This window comes from Phalacrocorax aristotelis, unplaced genomic scaffold (genome assembly GCF_949628215.1).
Source record: "Phalacrocorax aristotelis unplaced genomic scaffold, bGulAri2.1 scaffold_89, whole genome shotgun sequence".
NCBI classification, from domain to species: Eukaryota; Metazoa; Chordata; class Aves; order Suliformes; family Phalacrocoracidae; genus Phalacrocorax; species Phalacrocorax aristotelis.
The window spans coordinates 16,760-35,092 of record NW_027441306.1 but is presented as its reverse complement, the minus strand read 5'-3'; the positions used below and the strand labels follow the sequence as shown (position 1 = coordinate 35,092).

Sequence of the window (18,333 nt, the reverse complement as noted above, 5' to 3'; positions counted from 1 at the left end):
CTTCAGCCGAGGCAGCTCCTCTCCACAGCCGGGAAGGGCTCTGTGTGTCCCTTTTCGCCCCGGCGCCGCGAGGATGGCAAAGCCGGGCAGAGAGAAGCCACGCAAGCCTGAGACGGCCGCAGTCGACGGCGTCCCCGGGGGAAGGACAGACAACCACGTCCTCAGCACGGTCTCTGGGAGAGGGAAAGAAGAAACAGCGACCGTCATTACCGTCGATCGACCCTGACCAAAGCCCCTCCTTGCGCAGGGGCTTCTGGACACAGCGCCCCTTCCCCGCGCTACTGCTACGGGCCCCTGCGCCGAGGGGGAATCCAGTGCGCTTGAGGGCCGGCTCGCTGCCTTCACGACAGGGCCTGGGGGTGGCCAAGGGCTACGCAGCACGCTTCAGGGGAGGTGCCGGGGCTGGGGGCAGGCGCACGGGGCAAGGGGAGGCTGAGCGGGAGGCTGAGCGGGAGCTCCGGCGAGCCGGGGAGGCGGCCATCATCTGCGCCCTGGGCAGGGGGAAAAGGTCCTCCTCCTTTCCCTCTTCCCTTCTGTCAGCTCCCGGGGAACTCACCGCTTCTCGGGGAGCGGCCGCACCCGCAAGCCCCCAGAAATCAACATGAATCCAACCCCAAAAATACACCGCGCCTACCGTACGCGGCACGGCCGCCCGGCACCCGAGCGCCGGAAGACCGCGCCTCCTGCCACGCCCCGGCGAACCACGTGACAGGGCCGGCAGCCACTGCGCCAGGACTACACCTCCCGGCATGCTCTGCGCCACAACACGGCCGCCCGGCAGCCGCGCGCCGCAAGGACTACACCTCCCGGCACGCTCTGCGCCACAACACGGCCGCCCGGCAGCCGCGCGCCGCAAGGACTGCAGCTCCCGGCACGCTCTGCGGCACAACACGGCCGCCCGGCAGCCGCGCGCCGCAAGGACTACACCTCCCGGCACGCTCTGCGCCACAACACGGCCGCACGGCCAGCCTCCAGGCGCACCACCACAGCTCCCGGCACGCCGCCAGCCCGCCCTCCCCGCTCTCGGACCCTGCGGGCCACCGTCCCTCCCGCCGATGCACCCGGAAGCCCCACCGAGCCCTCAGCACAGCCTCGCTCTCCCCACCGCCCGCTCCGACCCAGCGCTGCCCCGCCGCAGCCCTCCTCGGGGCTTGACCCGGGACGCAGCGCTCCACCACCCAGCCCCCGCTCACCTCCTCCCTCGCTACAGTCGCAGCCCGCTGACGCTCGGCCACAGCTCCGCTCCGCCCTCGGCTCACACTGGCCCCCCGGAGCCGGGCACCACCCCTTTTCCAGGGAGGAGCCGGCACCGTCAGCCCCACCGCCCGCACCTGGGGCTCCTCCATCCAGACCCCGCCATCAGCTGAGGCGCAGCAGCAACGGGGGGCGCCCTCCCCTCACCCCCACAGTGCACCACCTCCTCCCCTGGGCTCCATCACAGCCCCTTGCCCCACGCAAAGGCAGCGCAAACGCAGCCCTGAGGGCAAAGGAGAGGGCAGGTGTTTGTGCAGGCGCGCACGTAACAAGTCCCAGGAGCCATTCGTGGGTCAGGGTCCCCAACGCTCCCCCTGCCCCAAGGCCACCTCGGCCGCCGTTGCCGCAGCCGCACGGAGCTGGTGTTGGCTGCGATAGTGCTCATTTTCTCCACAGTAGCTAGGAAGGGATACGTTTTGGATTTATGCTCAAAACACCGTTAATAATGTAGAGATGTTTTGGTTCTTGCTGAGCACTGCTTCCACAGTCAGGGCCTCTTCTGGTTCTCTCAGTGCCCCACCAGCAAGTAGGCTGGGAGAGGACACAGCTGGGAAAGCTTTCCCAGCTAACTGACCAAAGGGATATTCCATACCATTTGACATCATGCTCAGCACACGCAGCTGGGGGAAGAAGGGGGAGTCCTTGGGGGCTACGGCATTTCTCTTCCTAACTAACCGTTACACATGACAGAGCCCTGCTTTCCCAGAGGTGGCTCAACACCTGCCCGCCGAAAAGGAGGAGTGAATTAATTCCTTGCTTTGCTTCCACGCACAGCTTTTGCTTTACCTATTAAACAGCCTTGATCTCAACCCATGATTTTTCTCACTCTTACCCTTCCAGCTCTCTCCCCCAGCCCACTGAGGGTGGAGCGAGCAAGCAGCTCCCTGGTGCAGAGTTGCCAGCTGGGGCTAAGCCACGGCACGCGCTTGTCCCGGTTTGGCAGGGAACGGACCGTCCGTCGCCTGGCTCCTGGGGCGACGGGCTGCTGGGCAGAGGGGGAGGCCACCAAAGGTGAGGAGCAGGGCACGGGACAGTAGGAGGAGAGAAGAGAAGAGCGGCATCCGGCTGGACGGGCGGGGGGGCGTGTGTGCGTGTAGTGAGAAGGCACGAGGCAGGGAACAGGACGGCCAGAGAAGGACAGGGAGCCTGACGGAGGTGGAGATAAAAGCAGCAGAGAGAGGGGAAGAGAGGCAGCAGAAAGAGGGAAGAGCAGGACACAGACCAACAAAGAAGGAAGAGGAGCAGGCTGGAGACGCACAAAGAACCTGGGGCAGGCAGCACGACAGCGAGGGAGGAAAGAAGAATAGGGGCAGGAAGCTGGACCGAGCGCGATGGAGAAAGACAAGATAAGCGACAAGAACAGGGCAGAAAGGGAAGAATGAAGCCACGGGGACAGGGAGCCGAGACAGCCAACGACGGAGGGAAGGGGCCGGGGAGGGAACACCACAAAACAAACCACGGGGCTACGTGGTACAGAGCACGAGAAGGCAGAGAATTAACAATTAGGGACAGGGAGCCAGAAAAACAACAACAAAACAACACCCAAAACAAAGGGAGATGGGGAGCAAAAGGAATCGCAATGCGTACAGAAAGAAGAGAGAAACAATTCTAAAAGAGGGTCACGGGGAAGCCAGAGACAGCAAGATGGAGAAAGGACAAAAGCTACAGGCTACAGGGCAGAGAGGGAAGAATTAATGGATAGACACAGAGAGCTGGGCAGAAAGAGGTGGAGAAAGGCTGACGATCACACGGCCAACAGGGAAGAGAGAAGAGAGGGAGGAATTTTAAAAACAGGGGCAAGAAGCCAGAGAGAGGGAGAGAGAGGCAACACTAAAATGGGGACAAGCCACAGGGCGGCGAGGAGGGAACCGATGAATAAGAACAGGAGACCAAAGAGAACACAACGTAGAATGGAAAAAAGGAACAGCGGCCCAACAGGGAAGGAGGAATTAAAGATCAGGCACTGGGAGGCAGACAGAGACAAACGAAGAAACAAGTGGAAAAAAAAAACAAAACCAAAAACACAACAACAGCAATGGGCTACAAAGACAGACAGAGAGGGAAGAAAGAAAACATAGCAGCAAGGAGCTGGACAGAGAGAGATGAGGACAAACAAATAGCACGGGTCTACGTGACAGAGAACGTGGAATTAGAACACAGAGAGAGGGAGCCGGACAGAGAGAGAGGCCGAGAGAAAAATCTAGACGGGCTACAGCGGGCAGAGGCAGGAATTAAAACCTAGGGACAGGGAGCTGGACAGAGAGAGACGGAGGTCACAGGGAACAGCGGCGGGTGCAGGAAGAACAGGAATTCATGAACAGGGAAAGGGAGCTGGACAGAGAAGAACTCAGAAAGGCAAGAACAGTAGCAGGGTACAGAGCAGACGAATTAAAAAGCGCGGCGGGAGCGTTGAGGCAGACAGAGAGATTAAGAAAAAAGTCACGGGCTACGTGGCAAAGCAGGAGGAATTCAGAAACGGGGATGGCAACCAAGGGAGAGTGAGCTGGTGAAGGACAACGGGCATTCCAAGTGAGGGACGGGGAGCTGGGAAAAGCGAGGCAGAGAAAAACAGAATCACAGAGAGAATCACACAAAGCCAAAAAAGAAGAAACTGAACAACAGGAACAGGTGTAACCAAAGCGATGAAATCAACCAACCAGAGACGGTGTTCCATTACGGGAACGTGGAGCGTACGAATCGGTGTGTCTGTCGATCTGCATTTTAGTCCCTAGGCGATCGTTAACGTCAGCAGAACAACAGACAACGTGCTTCTGTCAGAAAAGGACGACAAAACGCGGTTTCGTGGAGCGGACTGAGAGAACTAGCCAAGACTGCCAAGATTAACAGCCAAGAAGGTAAAAGGCAATTCTGGCAGGGGGAGATCGCGACCACCGACTCACGGACCACCACCGAGCCTGCGCAGCGATTTACATACGGAACGAGCAAGTTTGTACCGATCAGCAGACAGGACAATAATGAATACGTATGAATACGTAAAATTTTGATCTACAAATTGAACGGGAAAGGTGCGTGAGGTACGCACGCCAGGAGGAGCGATCCCCCGTGCATCCGGCGCCGTGAATGAAGAATGCCTGCTCTTTAATACTAAATTGGTCTTGAGGAGTTGTTTCCGATTTTACCGCGTTTTTCGGTAACACAGGGAGTCAGACCGAGAGAGCCAGAGAAAGACAAAAATACCGACAGGCTACAGGACAGAGCAGGAGGAGTAAAAAAATAAAAACGGAGCCAGAGCCAGGCAGAGAGAGGCGGAGAAAGAACAAGTAGCCACAGGCTACAGGACAGAGTGAGGGAGGACTGAAAAGACGGGGAGGCAGGGAGCCACTCAGAGCGAGACGGAGAAAGAAGGTGCGGGGGGGGCGCAAAAAAAAATAATTTTGCAGCAGGTAAGGAAAGAGAGGGGGCCGGGGGAGAGACAGGGAGGGCCCAGGACGTACAAGAGAGGCAACGGGGCCCCACTGGCCCAGGACTCACCGCGACTCTCGCTCTCAGCGCTGCTGGCACAATTTAGCCGTTCACATGCTTCTTTCCCCTCCTCTCCTCCCTGCCTCTTCTGCAGCTCCAGACTCTAGGCCGACCTCCACCTGAAGAGAACACGGGGGTGTCTTACAGCTCTTACGAGATGAGGCTTCCTAGGCACGTAGCCTAGCTCGCTCGTGCACTACACGCCCGTACCGAACTGCGGGTTCCAACTGTGGGAAGAAGGGGGAGTCCTTGGGGGCTACGGCATTTCTCTTCCTAACTAACCGTTACACATGACAGAGCCCTGCTTTCCCAGAAACAGCTCAACACCTGCCCGCCGAAAAGGAGGAGCGAATTAATTCCTTGCTTTGCTTCCACGCACAGCTTTTGCTTTACCTATTAAACCGTCTTGATCTCAACCCATGATTTTTCTCACTCTTACCCTTCCAGCTCTCTCCCCCAGCCCACTGAGGGTGGAGCGAGCAAGCAGCTCCCTGGTGCAGAGTTGCCAGCTGAGGCTAAGCCACGGCACGCGCTTGTCCCGGTTTGGCAGGGAACGGACCGTCCGTCGCCTGGCTCCTGGAGCGACGGGCTGCTGGGCAGAGGGGGAGGCCACCAAAGGTGACGAGCAGGGCACAGGACAGTAGGAGGAGAGAAGAGCAGCATCCGGCTGGACGGGGGCGGGGGGGGCGTGTGTGCGTGTAGTGAGAAGGCACGAGGCAGGGAACAGGACGGCCAGAGAAGGACAGGGAGCCTGACGGAGGTGGAGATAAAAGCAGCAGAGAGAGGGGAAGAGCAGGACACAGACCAACAAAGAAGGATGAGGAGCAGGCTGGAGACGCACAAAGAACCTGGGGCAGGCAGCACGACAGCGAGGGAGGAAAGAAGAACAGGGGCAGGAAGCTGGACCGAGCGAGATGGAGACAGACAAGATAAGCGACAAGAACAGGGCAGAAAGGGAAGAATGAAGCCACGGGGACAGGGAGCCGAGACGGCCAACGACGGAGGGAAGGGGCCGGGGAGGGAACACCACAAAACAAACCACGGGGCTACGTGGTACAGAGCATGAGAAGGCAGAGAATTAACAATTAGGGACAGGGAGCCAGAAAAACAACAAAAAAAACACCAAAACAAAGGGAGATGGAGAGCAAAAGGAATCGCAATGCGTACAGAGAGAAGAGAGAAACAATTCTAAGAGAGGGTCACGGGGAAGCCAGAGACAGCAAGATGGAGAAAGGACAGAAGCTACAGGCTACAGGGCAGAGAGGGAAGAATTAATGAATAGACGCAGAGAGCTGGGCAGAAAGAGGTGGAGAAAGGCTGAAGATCACACGGCCAACAGGGAAGAGAGAAGAGAGGGAGGAATTTTAAAAACAGGGGCAAGAAGCCAGAGAGAGGGAGAGAGAGGCAACAATAAATGGGGACAAGCCACAGGGCAGCGAGGAGGGAATCGATGAATAAGAACAGCAGACCAAAGAGAACACAATGTAGAATGGAAAAAAGGAACAGCGGCCTACAGGGAAGGAGGAATTAAAGATCAGGCACTGGGAGGCAGACAGAGACACATGAAGAAACAAGTGGGAAAAAAAAAAAAAACAACAACGGCAACGGGCTACAAAGACAGACAGAGAGGGAAGAAATAAAACATCGCAGCAAGGAGCTGGACAGAGAGAGATGAGGACAAACAAATAGCACGGGTCTACGTGACAGAGAACGTGGAATTAGAACACAGAGAGAGGGAGCCGGACAGAGAGAGAGGCCGAGAGAAAAACCTAGACGGGCTACAGCGGGCAGAGGCAGGGATTAAAACCTAGGGACAGGGAGCTGGACAGAGAGAGACGGAGGTCACAGGGAACAGCGGTGGCTGCAGGAAGAACAGGAATCCACAAATAGGGAAAGGGAGCTCGACAGAGAAGAACTCAGAAAGGCAAGAACAGTAGCAGGGTGCAGAGCAGAGCAGACGAATGAAAAAGCGCGGGGGGAGCGTTGAGGCAGACAGAGAGAGATTAAGAAAAAAGTCACGGGCTACGTGGCAAAGCAGGAGGAATTCAGAAACGGGGATGGCAACCAAGGGAGAGTGAGCTGGTGAAGGACAACGGGCATTCCAAGTGAGGGACGGGGAGCTGGGAAAAGCGAGGCAGAGAAAAACAGAATCACAGAGAGAATCACACAAAGCCAAAAAAGAAGAAACTGAACAACAGGAACAGGTGTAACCAAAGCGATGAAATCAGCCAACCAGAGACGGTGTTCCATTACGGGAACATGGAGCGTACGAATCAGCGCACCTGTTGATCTGCATTTTAGTCCCTAGGCGATCGTTAACGTCAGCAGAACAACAGACAACGTGCTTCTGTCAGAAAAGGATGACAAAACGCGGTTTCGTGGAGCGGACTGAGAAAACTAGCCAAGACTGCCAAGATTAACAGCCAAGAAGGTAAAAGGACAATCAGTAGACAGGACAATAATGAATGTGTATGAATACCTAAAATTTTGATCTACAAATTGAACGGGAAAGGTGCGTGAGGTACGCACGCCAGGAGGAGCGATCCCCCGTGCGTCTGGCGCCGTGAATAAACAACGCCTGCTCTTTAATACTAAATTGGCGTTGAGGAGTTGTTTCCGATTTTACCGCGTTTTTCGGTAACACAGGGAGTCAGACCAAGAGGGCCAGAGAAAGACAAAATACCGACAGGCTACAGGACAGAGCAGGAGGAATAAAAAAATAAAAACGGAGCCAGAGCCAGGCAGAGAGAGGCGGAGAAAGAACAAGTAGCCACAGGCTACAGGACAGAGAGAGGGAGGACTGAAAAGACGGGGAGGCAGGGAGCCACTCAGAGCGAGACGGAGAAAGAAGGTGCGGGGGGGGCGCAAAAGAAAAAAAAAAATTTTTACAGCAGGTAAGGAAAGAGAGGGGGCCGGGGGAGAGACAGGGAGGGCCCAGGACGCACAAGAGAGGCAACGGGGCCCCACTGGCCCAGGACTCACCGCGACTCTCGCTCTCAGCGCTGCTGGCACAATTTAGCCGTTCACATGCTTCTTTCCCCTTCTCTCCTCCCTGCCTCTTCTGCAGCTCCAGACTCTAGGCCGACCTCCACCTGAAGAGCACACGGGGGTGTCTTACAGCTCTTACGAGATGAGGCTTCCTCGGCACGTAGCCTAGCTCGCTCGTGCACTACACGCCCGTACCCAACTCCGGGTTACCGCGTACGGACCCTGCGGTGCACGTTGGTGGCCTGGCCCGCTGCGGGCTATGAAGGGGGATCCTTCCTCCCTCACCTGCAGGGACAGGCTCTCTCTTGCCTGCAGCAGGAAGGCAGCTGGCAGCCAGAGCGCCTTCAGTTTCTTCTGCTTTACCTTTCGTTGGCGTCTCCAGCTTCAGCCGAGGCAGCTCCTCTCCACAGCCGGGAAGGGCTCTGTGTGTCCCTTTTCGCCCCGGCGCCGCGAGGATGGCAAAGCCGGGCAGAGAGAAGCCACGCAAGCCTGAGACGGCCGCAGTCGACGGCGTCCCCGGGCGAAGGACAGACAACCACGTCCTCAGCACGGTCTCTGGGAGAGGGAAAGAAGAAACAGCGACCGTCATTACCGTCGATCGACCCTGACCAAAGCCTCTCCTTGCGCAGGGGCTTCCGGACACAGCGCCCCTTCCCCGCGCTACTGCTACGGGCCCCTGCGCCGAGGGGGAATCCAGTGCGCTTGAGGGCCGCCTCGCTGCCTTCACGACAGGGCCTGGGGGCGGCCAAGGGCTACGCAGCACGCTTCAGGGGAGGTGCCGGGGCTGGGGGCAGGCGCACGGGGCAAGGGGGGGCCAGGGGAGGCTGAGCGGGAGCTCCGGCGAGCCGGGGAGGCGGCCATCATCTGCGCCCTGGGCAGGGGGAAAAGGTCCTCCTCCTTTCCCTCTTCCCTTCTGTCAGCTCCCGGGGAACTCACCGCTTCTCGGGGAGCGGCCGCACCCGCAAGCCCCCAGAAATCAACACGAATCCAACCCCAAATACACCGCGCCTACCGTACGCGGCACGGCCGCCCGGCACCCGAGCGCCGGAAGACCGCGCCTCCCGCCACGCCCCGGCGAACCACGTGACAGGGCCGGCAGCCACTGCGCCAGGACTACACCTCCCGGCATGCTCTGCGCCACAACACGGCCGCCCGGCAGCCGCGCGCCGCCAGGACTACACCTCCCGGCATGCTCTGCGCCACAACACGGCCGCACGGCCAGCCTCCAGGCGCACCACCACAGCTCCCGGCACGCCGCCAGCCCGCCCTCCCCGCTCTCGGACCCTGCGGGCCACCGTCCCGGCCGCCGATGCACCCGGAACCCCCACCGAGCCCCTCAGCACAGCCTCGCTCTCCCCACCGCCCGCTCCGACCCAGCGCTGCCCCGCCGCAGCCCTCCTCGGGGCTTTACCCGGGACGCAGCGCTCCACCACCCAGCCCCCGCTCACCTCCTCCCTCGCTACAGTCGCAGCCCGCTGACGCTCGGCCACAGCTCCGCTCCGCCCTCGGCTCACACTGGCCCCCCGGAGCCGGGCACCACCCCTTTTCCAGGGAGGAGCCGGCACCGTCAGCCCCACCGCCCGCACCTGGGGCTCCTCCATCCAGACCCCGCCATCAGCTGAGGCGCAGCAGCAACGGGGGGCGCCCTCCCCTCACCCCCACAGTGCACCACCTCCTCCCCTGGGCTCCATCACAGCCCCTTGCCCCACGCAAAGGCAGCGCAAACGCAGCCCTGAGGGCAAAGGAGAGGGCAGGTGTTTGTGCAGGCGCGCACGTAACAAGTCCCAGGAGCCATTCGTGGGTCAGGGTCCCCAACGCTCCCCCCCTGCCCCAAGGCCACCTCGGCCGCCGTTGCCGCAGCCGCACGGAGCTGGTGTTGGCTGCGATAGTGCTCATTTTCTCCACAGTAGCTAGGAAGGGATACGTTTTGGATTTATGCTCAAAACACCGTTAATAATGTAGAGATGTTTTGGTTCTTGCTGAGCACTGCTTCCACAGTCAGGGCCTCTTCTGGTTCTCTCAGTGCCCCACCAGCAGGTAGGCTGGGAGAGGACACAGCTGGGAAAGCTTTCCCAGCTAACTGACCAAAGGGATATTCCATACCATTTGACATCATGCTCAGCACACGCAGCTGGGGGAAGAAGGGGGAGTCCTTGGGGGGGGGAGGGGGCAGGGGCTACGGCATTTCTCTCCCTAAGTAACCGTTACACATGACAGCCCTGCTTTCCCAGAGGTGGCTCAACACCTGCCCGCCGAAAAGGAGGAGTGAATTAATTCCTTGCTTTGCTTCCACGCACAGCTTTTGCTTTACCTATTAAACAGCCTTGATCTCAACCCATGATTTTTCTCACTCTTACCCTTCCAGCTCTCTCCCCCAGCCCACTGAGGGTGGAGCGAGCAAGCAGCTCCCTGGTGCAGAATAGCCAGCTGGGGCTAAGCCACGGCACGCGCTTGTCCCGGTTTGGCAGGGAACGGACCGTCCGTCGCCTGGCTCCTGGGGCGACGGGCTGCTGGGCAGAGGGGGAGGCCACCAAAGGTGAGGAGCAGGGCACGGGACAGTAGGAAGAGAGAAGAGAAGAGCGGCATCCGGCTGGACGGGGCGGGGGGGACGTGTGTGCGTGTAGTGAGAAGGCACGAGGCAGGGAACAGGACGGCCAGAGAAGGACAGGGAGCCTGACGGAGGTGGAGATAAAAGCAGCAGAGAGAGGGGAAGAGAGGCAGCAGAAAGAGGGAAGAGCAGGACACAGACCAACAAAGAAGGAAGAGGAGCAGGCTGGAGACGCACAAAGAACCTGGGGCAGGCAGCACGACAGCGAGGGAGGAAAGAAGAATAGGGGCAGGAAGCTGGACCGAGCGCAATGGAGAAAGACAAGATAAGCGACAAGAACAGGGCAGAAAGGGAAGAATGAAGCCACGGGGACAGGGAGCCGAGACGGCCAACGACGGAGGGAAGGGGCCGGGGAGGGAACACCACAAAACAAACCACGGGGCTACGTGGTACAGAGCACGAGAAGGCAGAGAATTAACAATTCGGGACAGGGAGCCAGAAAAACAACAACAAAACAACACCCAAAACAAAGGGAGATGGGGAGCAAAAGGAATCGCAATGCGTACAGAAAGAAGAGAGAAACAATTCTAAAAGAGGGTCACGGGGAAGCCAGAGACAGCAAGATGGAGAAAGGACAAAAGCTACAGGCTACAGGGCAGAGAGGGAAGAATTAATGGATAGACACAGAGAGCTGGGCAGAAAGAGGTGGAGAAAGGCTGACGATCACACGGCCAACAGGGAAGAGAGAAGAGAGGGAGGAATTTTAAAAACAGGGGCAAGAAGCCAGAGAGAGGGAGGGAGAGGCAACACTAAAATGGGGACAAGCCACAGGGCGGCGAGGAGGGAACCGATGAATAAGAACAGGAGACCAAAGAGAACACAACGTAGAATGGAAAAAAGGAACAGCGGCCCAACAGGGAAGGAGGAATTAAAGATCAGGCACTGGGAGGCAGACAGAGACAAACGAAGAAACAAGTGGGGGGAAAAAAAAAAAAACCAAAAACACAACAACAGCAACGGGCTACAAAGACAGAGAGAGAGGGAAGAAATAAAACATAGCAGCAAGGAGCTGGACAGAGAGAGATGAGGACAAACAAATAGCACGGGTCTACGTGACAGAGAACGTGGAATTAGAACACAGACAGAGGGAGCCGGACAGAGAGAGAGGCCGAGAGAAAAATCTAGACGGGCTACAGCGGGCAGAGGCAGGAATTAAAACCTAGGGACAGGGAGCTGGACAGAGAGAGACGGAGATCACAGGGAACAGCCGCGGGTGCAGGAAGAACACGAATTCATGAACAGGGAAAGGGAGCTGGACAGAGAAGAACTCAGAAAGGCAAGAACAGTAGCAGGGTACAGAGCAGACGAATTAAAAAGCGCGGCGGGAGCGTTGAGGCAGACAGAGAGATTAAGAAAAAAGTCACGGGCTACGTGGCAAAGCAGGAGGAATTCAGAAACGGGGATGGCAACCAAGGGAGAGTGAGCTGCTGAAGGATAACGGGCATTCAAAGTGAGGGACGGGGAGCTGGGAAAAGCGAGGCAGAGAAAAACAGAATCACAGAGAGAATCACACAAAGCCAAAAAAGAAGAAACTGAACAACAGGAACAGGTGTAACCAAAGCGATGAAATCAGCCAACCAGAGACGGTGTTCCATTACAGGAACGTGGAGCGTACGAATCGGTGTGTCTGTCGATCTGCATTTTAGTCACTAGGCGATCGTTAATGTCAACAGAACAACAGACAACGTGCTTCTGTCAGAAAAGGATGACAAAACGCGGTTTCGTGGAGCGGACTGAGCAAACTAGCCAAGACCGCCAAGATTAAGAGCCAAGAAGGCAAAAGGCAATTCTGGCAGGGGGAGATCGCGACCACCGACTCACGGACCACCACCGAGCCTGCGCAGCGATTTACATACGGAACGAGCAAGTTTGTACCGATCAGTAGACAGGGCAATAATGACTATGTATGAATACCTAAAATTTTGATCTACAAATTGTACGGGAAAGGTGCGTGAGGTACGCACGCCAGGAGGAGCGATCCCCCGTGCGTCTGGCGCTGTGAATAAAGGATGCCTGCTCTTTAATACTAGATTTGTGTTGAATAGATATTTCTGATTTTACCGCGTTTTTCGGTAACAGTTTTGGCACCCCAGATGGGACCCTGCTTTTGAATCTCGACGGATCCGCAGGACCGTGGGACCTGCAGCCAGCCCCAAGGAATTCTCGGGGAGAGCTTCCGATCCCCAGGCCAGAGAATTCTGAGCAAGATCCCTTGGACTGAAGTAAACAAGGCATTCTTTTAAGAAGAAACTTAGGTAGAATAATACGTGGGGTTAGCTTCCCACATAGGATAGGATAGTGGGTTTGAGTCCCACGGGCCTGCCCGTAAGGCGCGGCAAAAGCCACGCAGGGTTGGGGCCAAGAGGTACCTCGGTTGGTAAGTCTCTGCTAGGCGAAAGCCTGTGGAGCGGGACCCGAGGGTAGGGGGGTCTTCAACAGGGGGTTGAAGTCTCCAGGGATATCTAGCAGGGCGCTACAGATCCCAGTGGCGGATTTCCAGTGAGACCTCTAACGGGGGTTGGAGTCCCTCTGACTACTATTTGCGATAGCGCACAATCACAACTACTAGTTGACTGGGAGATGGGAGCATTTCTGAGTAAGAAACCTATCCCACAGAGAACACCTTTGGGATGTATTTTGAAGCACTGGAAAGACATCGGGGGTGATGACCTACTAACTCGGAAACCATTAATTGAATATTGCAATCATTGGTGGCCAACGTATCAATTGGAAGGTGGGCACAAATGGCCAGAACGTGAGACGTTGCAATATCGTACCATCTTGCAATTAATGTTGTTTTGTAAAAAGGGAAGGCAAATGGGAAGAAGTGGCATATGTTGATTTGCTCTTTACACTGTGGAATCATCCAGCGTGGCAGAAACAGCGTGAGATACGTCCACAGGATTCTACGGCAATGTTTTTGGAGAGAGGAAAATGTGGTGAGAACTTGAAGTGTTGCTCTACTTGTGATACTGGATACTTCACTTGATGGAACTGACAAGAAAATAGTATTGAATACAGCCAGAAGGCAGGTGCAGGGAGCACATGCTAACAGGAATTTACAGAGAACAATTAATAAGAATTTTCCATCTACAAATCCCGAGTGGGACCCGAATCAGCCAGGACCCAGGGGAATGTTGACTAGATGTCAGAGAGAGATTTTATTTGGAGTAAGACATGCAATGCCAAAAGCAATAAATGGGTCAAAATTTCTGAAGCGAGACAAGAATTAAAGGAGTCCCCTTCAGCCTTTATGGAAAGACTGAAGGTGACTGCCAGAAAATATACTCATTTGAACGCAGAAAAACCAGAAAAAGCAATTCAGTTGGTCTCTATATTCATAAGACAATCAGCCCCAGATAGTGGGGGGGGGGGGGGGGGCGGGGGGGAGAAGAAACCTTCAGAAGCTAGAAGAACCCGAATCCAGAGATCTGGGTAAAATGCTTGAAGTAGCTTGGCATGAAGGAGACCAGGGGAATCAACCCTAGCTGAACACCTGGTTACACTGAAGCTAGGGAATGAAGAAATAGAATTTTTGGTAGATACGGGAGCCACTTCTTTGGTATTGAATACACGTAAAGAGAAATTTAATCATAAATCCGTAGGTGTTGTTAGTGCGACAGGGCAAAGAAAAATTAGCCCCTCTCAGAGCCATTAAAGTTTAAATTGGAGAAGCAATGGGCAACTCACCAATTTCTGTATATGCCTGAATGTCCACTGCCTCTGTTATGATGAGATCTATTAAGTAAATTAGATGCTCAAGTAACTTTTAAAGATGGAGAGATTAAATTACTAATACCAGAATCAAAAGCCACAGAGGCGAGAGCGTTTATGTTACAGGATTCCTCCAGGGAGGAACAGGTTCCCGAAGAAGTGGAAAACGTAGTAATTCCTTTGGTTTGAGCGAGCGGAGCTCCGGAGCGATCTAAGTGGGCAGAGCCGGTAAAAGTAACCTTAAAGCCTGGAGCCAAGCCGGTAAGACAAAAACAATACCCTATTAAGCGAGAGGCTCAAGAAGGATTAGAGAAGTTAATTATAAAATTTTTCAGAATATGAGCTTTTAGTGGAATGTGAATCAGAATATAGTACTCCTGTGTCGCCAGTAAAGAAATCTAGAGGCAAGGAGTATTAGCTAGTTCACCATTTAAGGGCTATATATCAGGTGGCCCAAGACATACATCCGGTAGTAGCTAATCCATACACTTTACTGACCTCTTTTAAAGGAGGAGCATAAATGGTTTACTGTACTAGATTTGAAGGATGCCTTCTTTTGCATACCTCCAGGCATAAAAAGTCAAAGCCTATTTGCTTTGGAATGGGAAAGCCCCACCGCAGAATGAAAGACACAGCTAACATGGACCGTACTTACACAAGGATTTAAAATTAGTCCTACGATATTTGGGACTCAGCTGGCAAGAAAAAAATTAGAAATGTAGAAATGTATAGAAAAAACAGAACCCAGGGAGAGGCATATTGTTACAGAATGCAGGTGACATTCTGATAGTGGCAGAAAGTAAAGAATAATGTTTTGAAATTTTTAAATTTTCTGGGCCAAGGAAGATGCAGAGTTTCCAGAAACAAAACCCAAATAGGAGAAGCAGCAGCCATTTATTTAGGATTTGAAATATCTCAAAGACAAAGACAATTAGAAAGTGAAAAGAAAGAAACTATTTGTCAAATTCCCAAACCTAGCGGCCCAAAGGAATTGAGAGCTTTTCTGAAAATAGTGAAATGGCGTCAGCTCTGGATTCTGAACTACAGACTCTATGTAAAACCATTATATGAGGCATTGAAAGAATCAAAGAATAAATATTTAACCCGGACGCCCGAATGCCAAGCGGCATTCAAAGAACTGAAAAGAGCCTCGATGATGGCCCCTGCATTAGGCCTACCTGATTTCGCTAAACCTTTTGAGTTGTTTGTCCACGAAAGACAACATTTAGCCCTTGGAGTGCTGACACAGCGACTGGGAACCTGGAAGAGACCTGTGGGCTACTTCTCCAAACAACTCGACCACGTGAGTAAAAGACGGCCTAGGTGTTTACGGGCAGTAGCAACAACAGCGCTGCCGATCCGGGAAGCCCCAAAGTTAACAATGGGACAGAAGATGACAGTATGTGTCCCGCACATAGCGGTGACTGTTTTAGGACAAAAGGGGGGTCGTTGGCTATCCCTTAGCAGAATGTTGAAATATCACGTTGTTCTGTTAGAACAAGACGATGTGGAATCGAAGACTACTGCTATACTGAATCCTGCTACGTTTTTAACAACAGAAAACCTTACGGACAATTTCGAACACGATCGCTTGCTAACTATTGAACAAGTCTATTCCAGCAGACCAGACCTGAGACACAAACCTCTGGGAAAATCCTGATCTGGAGTTGTTTACAGATGGAAGAAGCTCTGGGCGAGAAGAGAAGCGAATGGCCGGATATGCTGTCGTTATCGCCGCCGAGGGAACGGAGTCAGGGGTGCTGCCTGCAAACACCTCAGCACAGAAAGCAGCATTGGTAGCATTGAAGCGAGCTCTGCGAATGGCAGAAGGACAAAGGATAAATATCTAGACCGATTCCAAACATGCATTTGGTGTGATCCACGATCATGGAGCTATTGGGAAGGAGAAAGGACTGCCATCAGCCCAAAAATCATCGATACAGCATAAAGACGACACTCTCCAACTTCCGGAAGATGTGCAGAAACCAAAAGAAGTGGCGGTAAAGCGTTGCAAAGCTCATCAATTCGGCCAGACGGCTGTAAACATAAGCAAACGATTGACAGATAAAGCTGCAAAGAGGACTGCAGAGCAAGGTATCCTTGCGCTAGTACCGGTAAAACAGATCAGAATTCCAAAGTTGAAACCGAGATATAATAAATTGGATGAGCAATTAGCAGAACAATTGGAAACATCACAAAACACAGAGAGGTGGTAGATAACACCAGAAAAACAAGTAATAATAATAACAACCCCACAAGTTATGACAGAACTTGAAAAGAAAAGCATGATCAAACACATTGGGGTGTAGATGCTACGGTTTTGAGTTTAAAAACATCTGTAGCGTGTGTAGGCATGACAAGAATAGTTAAACCCATAGTAGCTAAGTGTCCAATCTGTCCTAGAAATAATCCCCTGAACCAAAGGAAACCACCTTTAGGAGTAACAAAACAAAAAATTCTCCCGGAAATTATTAGCAAATTAAGTTCTCTGAGTTACCCAGACAAAATAGATAGAGCAGTATTTGTTAGTGCCGATTGACAAATTTTCTAGATGGCCAGAAGCTTTCTCGTGCTGCACCAACAAAGCTAGAGTAGTAGTTAAAACGTTGCTGAAAGAAATAATACCAAGATTTAGAGTGCCAACGGGAATGTCCTCTGATAGAGCACCACATTTTTTTGCAGAGGTAGTTCAACAAATTAATAAAATTTTGGGTAGAAAATGGGACCTGCATACACCCTGGAGACCACAATCAAGTGAAAACTTTGAGAAGATGAACCAAACACCGAACTGACATAGTGGAATATTATTGATCTAGGATGGAAGTAGTGAGAAAATTATTATTTCAGAACTTCCATACGGGGGAAATGTAACCAAAGCCATGAAATCAACCAACCAGAGACAGTGTTCCATTACGGGAACATGGAGCGTACGAATCAGCGCATCCGTCGATCTGCATTTTAGTCCCTAGGCGATCGTTAATGCGAACAGAACAGACAATGTGCTTCTGTCAGAAAAGGATGACAAAACGCGGTTTCGTGGAGCGGACTGAGAAAACTAGCCAAGAAGGTAAAAAGGTAATTCCTTTACGCAGGGGGAGATCGCGACCACCGACTCACAGACCACCACCAACCCAAGTAATACCACCTACTCAGAAGAGAACAACGGAAGAGGACAACCGAGCCTGCGCAGCGATTTACATACGGAACGAGCAAGTTTGTACCGATCAGTAGACAGGACAAAAATGAATATGTATGAATACCTAAAATTTTGATCTACAAATTGTACGGGAAAGGTGCGTGAGGTACGCACGCCAGGAGGAGCGATCCCCCGTGCATCCGGCGCCGTGAATAAAGAATGCCTGCTCTTTAATACTAAATTGGCGTTGAGGAGTCGTTTCCGATTTTACCGCGTTTTTCGGTAACACAGGGAGTCAGACCGAGAGAGCCAGAGAAAGACAAAAATACCGACAGGCTACAGGACAGAGCAGGAGGAGTAAAAAAATAAAAACGGAGCCAGAGCCAGGCAGAGAGAGGCGGAGAAAGAACAAGTAGCCACAGGCTACAGGACAGAGAGAGGGAGGACTGAAAAGACGGGGAGGCAGGGAGCCACTCAGAGCGAGACGGAGAAAGAAGGTGCGGGGGGGGCGCAAAAAAAAAAAAATTTTGCAGCAGGTAAGGAAAGAGAGGGGGCCGGGGGAGAGACAGGGAGGGCCCAGGACGCACAAGAGAGGCAACGGGGCCCCACTGGCCCAGGACTCACCGCGACTCTCGCTCTCAGCGCTGCTGGCACAATTTAGCCGTTCACATGCTTCTTTCCCCTCCTCTCCTCCCTGCCTCTTCTGCAGCTCCAGACTCTAGGCCGACCTCCACCTGAAGAGAACACGGGGGTGTCTTACAGCTCTTACGAGATGAGGCTTCCTAGGCACGTAGCCTAGCTCGCTCGTGCACTACACGCCCGTACCGAACTGCGGGTTCCAACTGTGGGAAGAAGGGGGAGTCCTTGGGGGCTACGGCATCTCTCTTCCTAAGTAACCGTTACACATGACAGAGCCCTGCTTTCCCAGAAACAGCTCAACACCTGCCCGCCGAAAAGGAGGAGCGAATTAATTCCTTGCTTTGCTTCCACGCACAGCTTTTGCTTTACCTATTAAACCGTCTTGATCTCAACCCATGATTTTTCTCACTTTTACTCTTCCAGCTCTCTCCCCCAGCCCACTGAGGGTGGAGCGAGCAAGCAGCTCCCTGCTGCAGAGTTGCCAGCTGGGGCTAAGCCACGGCACGCGCTT

General features: G+C 53.8%; 1 long non-coding RNA gene across 1 annotated transcript in view; it reads right to left on the bottom strand.

The window, feature by feature from the left end:
- Positions 1 to 18,333, bottom strand: part of LOC142051331 (uncharacterized) — a 93,778-nt gene that overhangs the window by 62,502 nt on the left and 12,943 nt on the right. The window lies entirely within an intron of this gene.